This window comes from Oryzias melastigma, unplaced genomic scaffold, assembly GCF_002922805.2.
Source record: "Oryzias melastigma strain HK-1 unplaced genomic scaffold, ASM292280v2 sc00705, whole genome shotgun sequence".
NCBI lineage: Eukaryota > Metazoa > Chordata > Actinopteri > Beloniformes > Adrianichthyidae > Oryzias > Oryzias melastigma.
The window spans coordinates 7,112-13,718 of NW_023417293.1; positions in this window are offsets into that span (position 1 = coordinate 7,112).

The window sequence follows — 6,607 nt, forward strand, 5'->3', positions numbered from 1 at the left end:
GTGTAGATAAGGACCATATGTTATCTGGCTCAGAGTTAAAATTAACTCTTTAAGTGTTGCATTAACACTTTTGTTTTTACTGTGTATGGTCCGATCAGGGGACCAACTTCAAAGGTGGGGAGCGTGAACTCAAGGAGGCCTTCACCAGCATGGAACCGGCTCTTCAGCAGCAGCTTGCTCGTCAGAAAATCAAGTTCCACTTCAACCCACCAGCAGCTCCTCACTTCGGTGGAGTGTGGGAGCAGGAGATCCGTTCAGTGAAGACGGCCCTGTACACCTGCGTTGGAGCTCAACCAGTCTACGAGGAGGTTCTTCTCACCGTGCTCCTGGAGGTGGAGTTCATCCTGAACTCCAAACCTCTTGGCTACGTCTCTGCAGACGTGACAGACATCGACCCAGTGACGCCTGTGGGGCGGCCTGATGGATCGCTGCCTCAGGTGGTCTATCCAGACAATGAGATCCTGAGTCGGAGACGTTGGCGGCATACCCAGGTGCTCGCCGACCACTTCTGGGCAAGATTCATCCGGGAATATCATCCCACCCTGCAGACTCGGCAGAAGTGGCATTCTGCCACTCCAGAACTCTACATGGGTTCGGTGGTCATGTTGGTTGACCCTCAGCTGCCCCGAGCTTCCTGGCCCATAGGAAGAGTTGTGAAGACTCATCGGAGTGATGATGGACACATCCGGTCAGCTGATGTCGAGATCAACGGACATGTGTACACCCAACCTGTGGCACGTTTAGTTATGTTACCTGAGTTGCCATCTGGAGAAGATTAGTTGAGTTTGTATTTTGTTCAAATGTCTTTATTTTGAGCAAATGTGCTTTGCACATTTGGGGGCGGCTGTTACAAAGGCTCAGCCCATTGTGATGACGTCACTGAATGCGACATCGCATTTTCTTCTTCTGTGTTTTTTGTGTGCGTTCACCCAGTTAGTTTCGGTTTGCCACGTGCCGGAGGCAGCAGAGGGAGAACCTGAGTGTGTTAGAATCCTGTCCAGTTTAGTTTCTGTTCACCCCAGTTGCTGCATTTAAAGTATTTATTTAAGTAATTGACCAAACGTAAGTTGCTGTTTCCTTCGTTTTCCTTCCCTGTTTAAGTTTGAGAGAATGTGTTTCACAAGCTAGCAATGTTGACTTTCTAGCAGGTCCTGCAGCTTGTTAGCAGCGCCTATATTGCCAAATAAATCCTTAGTTAATGTTCCTTTGAGTTTAAGAAATAATTGTATGACCTGATTTTCGAGTTTATGGCGCTTAATAATGCACCGCGGGAGTTATGTGCATTTCTCCTCTTTCCCTGCAGTAATTTTCTCGACCACTAGAGGTCGCTTTGTCCGTTTTATTGAGAAATTATATTTAAGTTGGGTTTAAAGCAGATTATTTATTTCATTTGTCATGAGGACTCTAGGCTTGTGATGACCGTCATTTTCCCTTGTTTGTTTTTATACTTTATTTCCTTACATTAAGTATTTTTTATGCATTTTATGTTATTATAAGAGACATCCTTTGTCATTTACAGACTGTTTTGCAATACTATTCAGCACTGGAATAAATTAAGAACATCTTCCAACTGGAGCCTCATCTCTTCTTACCTTCCTGTGCTCTGACCGGCACACCATCTTTTTTACTGTTAAACCCAAACCCGAATCAGTGATACAGTCCACCATTTACTCCACAACACTAATAAACAACCATGGATGTATTTTTGCACAAACATTAATTTGGATAAAAGCTAAGCTAAGCTACATTTAGACATCAATGTTTGTTTCTGCAGAAAACAGAAATTTATTGGTAATTTAGTTTTTATATTTTAAGATTCATGTGATAAATAACCTAGTTGTTTATCCTTTAGCAGCACTTAGATCATTTTTTACTCTTACTACTCACATGTGCAATGTGTCTCCTAAAATCTCCAGAAAATAACTAAACAAACTCCACCCTGTAGGAGGCACTGTGTTAAAAGTGCCTGAGTCCTGAGGATGCGGTCCTGAGAGCATGGTCCTGAGAACGTTGTTGGGCCTCCGGGCCTGCAGGTACACCCTTCTCGCCACACCTGCAGCAATCTATCCTGCTACAAATGTATTCTATTTTTCACAAAAGCTTATTTCTCTTTCCCATAACTTCATTGTGTGACTCATCAGCTTTCATTCTCTGAAATTTCCATAACTTTGCATGTCTACTTTCTTAAAAAACAAAAACAAAAAAAACTTCTCCTGTAATCCTCAGACATCCACTCACTGTCAAAAAACTTTTTTAACAGTCCAATCAGAAATTGTGCAGCTATCTCTTCTTAACACTCCCATCCCTTCACAGGTATGTTTTTAATGATCAACTGCATTTCTTTTCGTAATCCTCTTCAACCACAAGGGGGCACTATCCAATTATTTTAAGCGTCCGTCCCATGCAGAGGGTTGTGTTAGGAATCCCATCTGACATTAAATCAAAGTCAAATCAATGATCTTAATCACAAACCCATTTGTAACTTGGTTTTAGGAACAAAAGAGATGTGCAGAGTTGTAGAAACAGAGAAAGCTGATGAATCACACAATGACGTTTTGGGAAAGAGTAGAAGAAGAGAGGCTGAGGTCAGAAATGAGCTCTATGTGAGCAACAGTGTAATAATAATAATAGTAATGGAATTGATTTTTTCTGCTCTTTTCCAGACCCTCAAAGTGCTGGCAATGTGTATCCATTTTTTTAAACCTTTATTTAACCAGGTAAGCTATTAGGAATATATTCTTGTTTAAAATCACATCCTGGGAATTTATATTATATTATACTATATTTATACACTCCTCATTCATACTTGAAACTGATGTAGCCACAGCTACCCTGAGGCAGACTGACAGGGATCCATGCAGTGAAAAAATCCACGGATGCAGTATTTGCTTTAAAGATGTTGATGGAGAAATACAGAGAAGGTCAGACGGTCCTGCAATGGTTGGAGGTGGAGGAACACCAAAGATCAGCTTTGAGCCCCTTCTTGTTTGCTGATGGACAGACAGACATAAAGACAAGGACCTCTGTGGACCTTGATGTTTGCAGATGACGTTAAGATGTGTAGAGAGAGCAGGTAATATGTGGAGTAACATCTAGAGAGGTGGAAGATTGCTCTGAAAAGCAGAGAATTGAAGCAGCAAGACAGATAATCTGTGAGTACATGAGAGGGACTCAAGTGGAACATGCTGAGAGGAGAGACAGTGATTCTGTTGGTAAAAGAATGTTTGAACCATAAGAAAAAATGCTCAGAGAAGACCACAGAAGATGTTCATGAATGTAGAGAAGAAGGGCACGAGGCTGGAAGGGGAAAAACAGCGACTTAATCCTTCAATGTTGAAAATGTTTCACCTTCAATAGACTTTCTCCATTCATTGAGAGTGTAGTTAGTGTGAGTGAGGAGGAAACAGAAGAAAGATCAGATGGATGTGAAGGATTCACTGCTGTGAATCCTAAATGTAGCAGCTAAAAGACGAAGAACAAAATGACCTTTGCTTAAATATTTATTTATTTATATTTATTTATTTATTTCTTTATTTATGCCACATGGTGAAAACACGTGGTCTAAAAACGACAATGAGTTAGTAATGTTGATATTTTGTTAATTGTTTTGCAAAAGTGCAAAATTTGAAAAATTATATTGAATTCTGGTGAAACTTAAAAAGATTAATTCTCTAGATTTGAATTTAAGATCAATCATTGAAGATTAATGAGCTTCATCAAGTGGAAAATACTGGAAATTCTACCTAAAAAGCTTTTATTTTATGCATTTCCTGACATACTAACAATAACATTTCTAAACTGAAGTTACAACAAACACAAATAAAGAACATTAAACATAATCAAAAGTTGCATTACAGTTTAGAAAAGAGGAAATTCCAGGGTGGAGTTTTTGTACAGGGTTGTGTCACCGTGTGGTATAGCGGCCACAGTGAAATACACCATGACAAAAACCTCCTGCCTTCATATGTCATGTGTAACATTTAAATCTATCATCAAAAAACAGAATTAACAGAATCAAATGTGTAAACAAACTCCAGTGTTCAATAAAAAACCCTTTTTACAGGTAAAAATGTATTTATCAAATAAAGATAAAATAAATAAACAGCATCAACGTCAGGAATAAAACACCAAGTTGTATTTATTTAACCCACAATTTCATATATTTGAAATTTTCAAAACATTTATCACCATTTTAAAAACTACAATCTTCTTATTTATTTTAAGATTAAACTGTTTTTTTGTTTTGCTACATGTATTTCTTTATCTTTCTTTAAAATACATTTTTATCATGAATTCCTGTTTAATGTTTGCTTGCACTCACTCAAATAAAAAAAGGAGGAAATTTAATTTTTAATCATGAAAAGTAAATCAACAAGCAGCTCACAAAGTTCAAAAGTATCACCAGGTTTTGTGGGCAGGTTTTTGTAGGACTGTTTCTCACAGTGTACTGGAACCCACAGTGATAAATGTCAATACAAAAACCTCTTGTGCTTTCAACTCAAGTCTGAAGCATTTTTACATTTAAATATAAAACTGAAAAGTTTGATCATTTTCAGGACTTTACAGAAAGTCAACATTTAACAAGAATTAAATTAATTTTTTTCCCCTCAGTTTTCTCATTCTCTACATTACATTCACAAGAACCAAACCTTGTTTTCTCATTGGTTAATTCCACCTTTATGTATCATTTATTTTTAAATTACGCTATAACTTTGTAGCAGAAAAACATTAAGGAATTTGTTACACACAGAAAAATGAAACAAATCTTGCAGCTGAAACATTTTCTTAAAGTAAAAATTTGTTGTTAATCACATATCATATTTCTAAGTCATTTTAGGGGAAAAAAAAGTCTAATAAATGTGTAAATATAAAAGTAAAGGTATCTAAGAGGTGTTATAGTTTGAATAAAAGAAGAATTATACAACGATCAACAGCATGAGGTTTTTGTAAGGGGGTGAGCCACAGTGGATACTATAGCAGTCACAGTGATACATGCAATGACAAAAACCTACATTCACTCCAAAGGAAATTATTTGTACAAAAATAACGACATAGTGACACAGAAATGATTCAGTAAAATGTTTAACATGCAGAAGAACAAATATCAAATAATAAAAAATATCAATAAGTATAAAAAAGTAATAACATTTTTAAATGTATTGAAAAAAATCAGCTGTATGTATTTATATTTCTAAATAAACTAAAGTTAAATCTTACTTACATCAAACTGTAGAAATGTTAATAATTGTACATTGAAAATAAAAAAGTAAATATATAAATGTTTGCCATTTCTACTGTCCAATCCATCAGAAAACCTGGTTGAAGTTTTTGTCAGAGCATGAGTCACTGTGGATGGAATAGCTACCACAGTGTGAAATGGTCAAACAAAAACCTAAGCTGAGCTGAAAACCCAAAAACATTTAGTCTGAAAAACTGAAACTGTTAGAAAATTGCCTCAACATTGACATAAAATCATTTGGACAAATCACATTTGTTTAATAATCGCTAAAAGTCACAGGTTTAAGATTATTTTAGCTTTTAGTGAAATGGTCTGATAAATTATAATAAAATAATAATAACTCAATATATCTTATTAATATATCCTTCAGTAGTAACTGAATTTAATTACATCACTTTAGATTTACTGTTCAGATTTTATTACAAAGTTATCTTGGGTGCAGAGGTAGAAGAGCACAATTACATTTGTTTAAATTACTCTGATGCAATTTGAAACACAAGCAACATCCAAGAAAATATATATTTTTTAATTCAACTATTGTCATAAATCAGTTAAAAAGTAATTGTAATAGTTACATTTATTGATTTTTTTTTAATGTCTATCACATTTAAATAATATAGTAATAATAAGTAGTAATTATTTAAATAATAATAGTCCATTCTGGAGATTGAAAAAATAATTGGAAATTTATAATACTAAATGATATTTTTCAAGAAAAACTGTTTTAAAGAATAATATTTAAAAGAGGAAAGTAAAAGTCAGTGAAGCATTATTGAGTGAAGGTTTTTGTACGACCCTGTGTGACTGTGTGGGCTGGGAGCCACAGTGATAGAAGTCAATACAAAAACCTGCCTTAAGATAAATCAAATATTAAGTCCATATATTTAAAATAAAACATAATCCAAACTCATCACAGGCTTTAGACAACAACTAGTTAGATATCATATACGTATAGTTAGATATAATATATATAATTATTATTATTTATTTGAACATGGCTATGAGAAGCTGCTGCTGAATCCTTTTAGGTGAGCAAACAAAAAAGATGCAAGTTGTGGAAAATGACCCCAAAAATAATATATTATATATATATGCAAAGCAAAAATTTTAAATAAACAAGCAGCTGACTGATTTAACTTTATATTTTTTTCTCTATTGTCCCCAACACATGTATTGGGTTTAATATTTTAAGCTGAAAATTTTTTACCCTCAAACACATGTGATAAAAAATAAATTAATAAACAAACATTCAGTGTTAAAATGTCAATACATATGTAAAATGTATGTACAGTTGTTCAGATATTGAGTTGCAGTCCTCAACTCTCTAATGCTTAATATAAATAATGTAACAGACAGGAACACCACAGA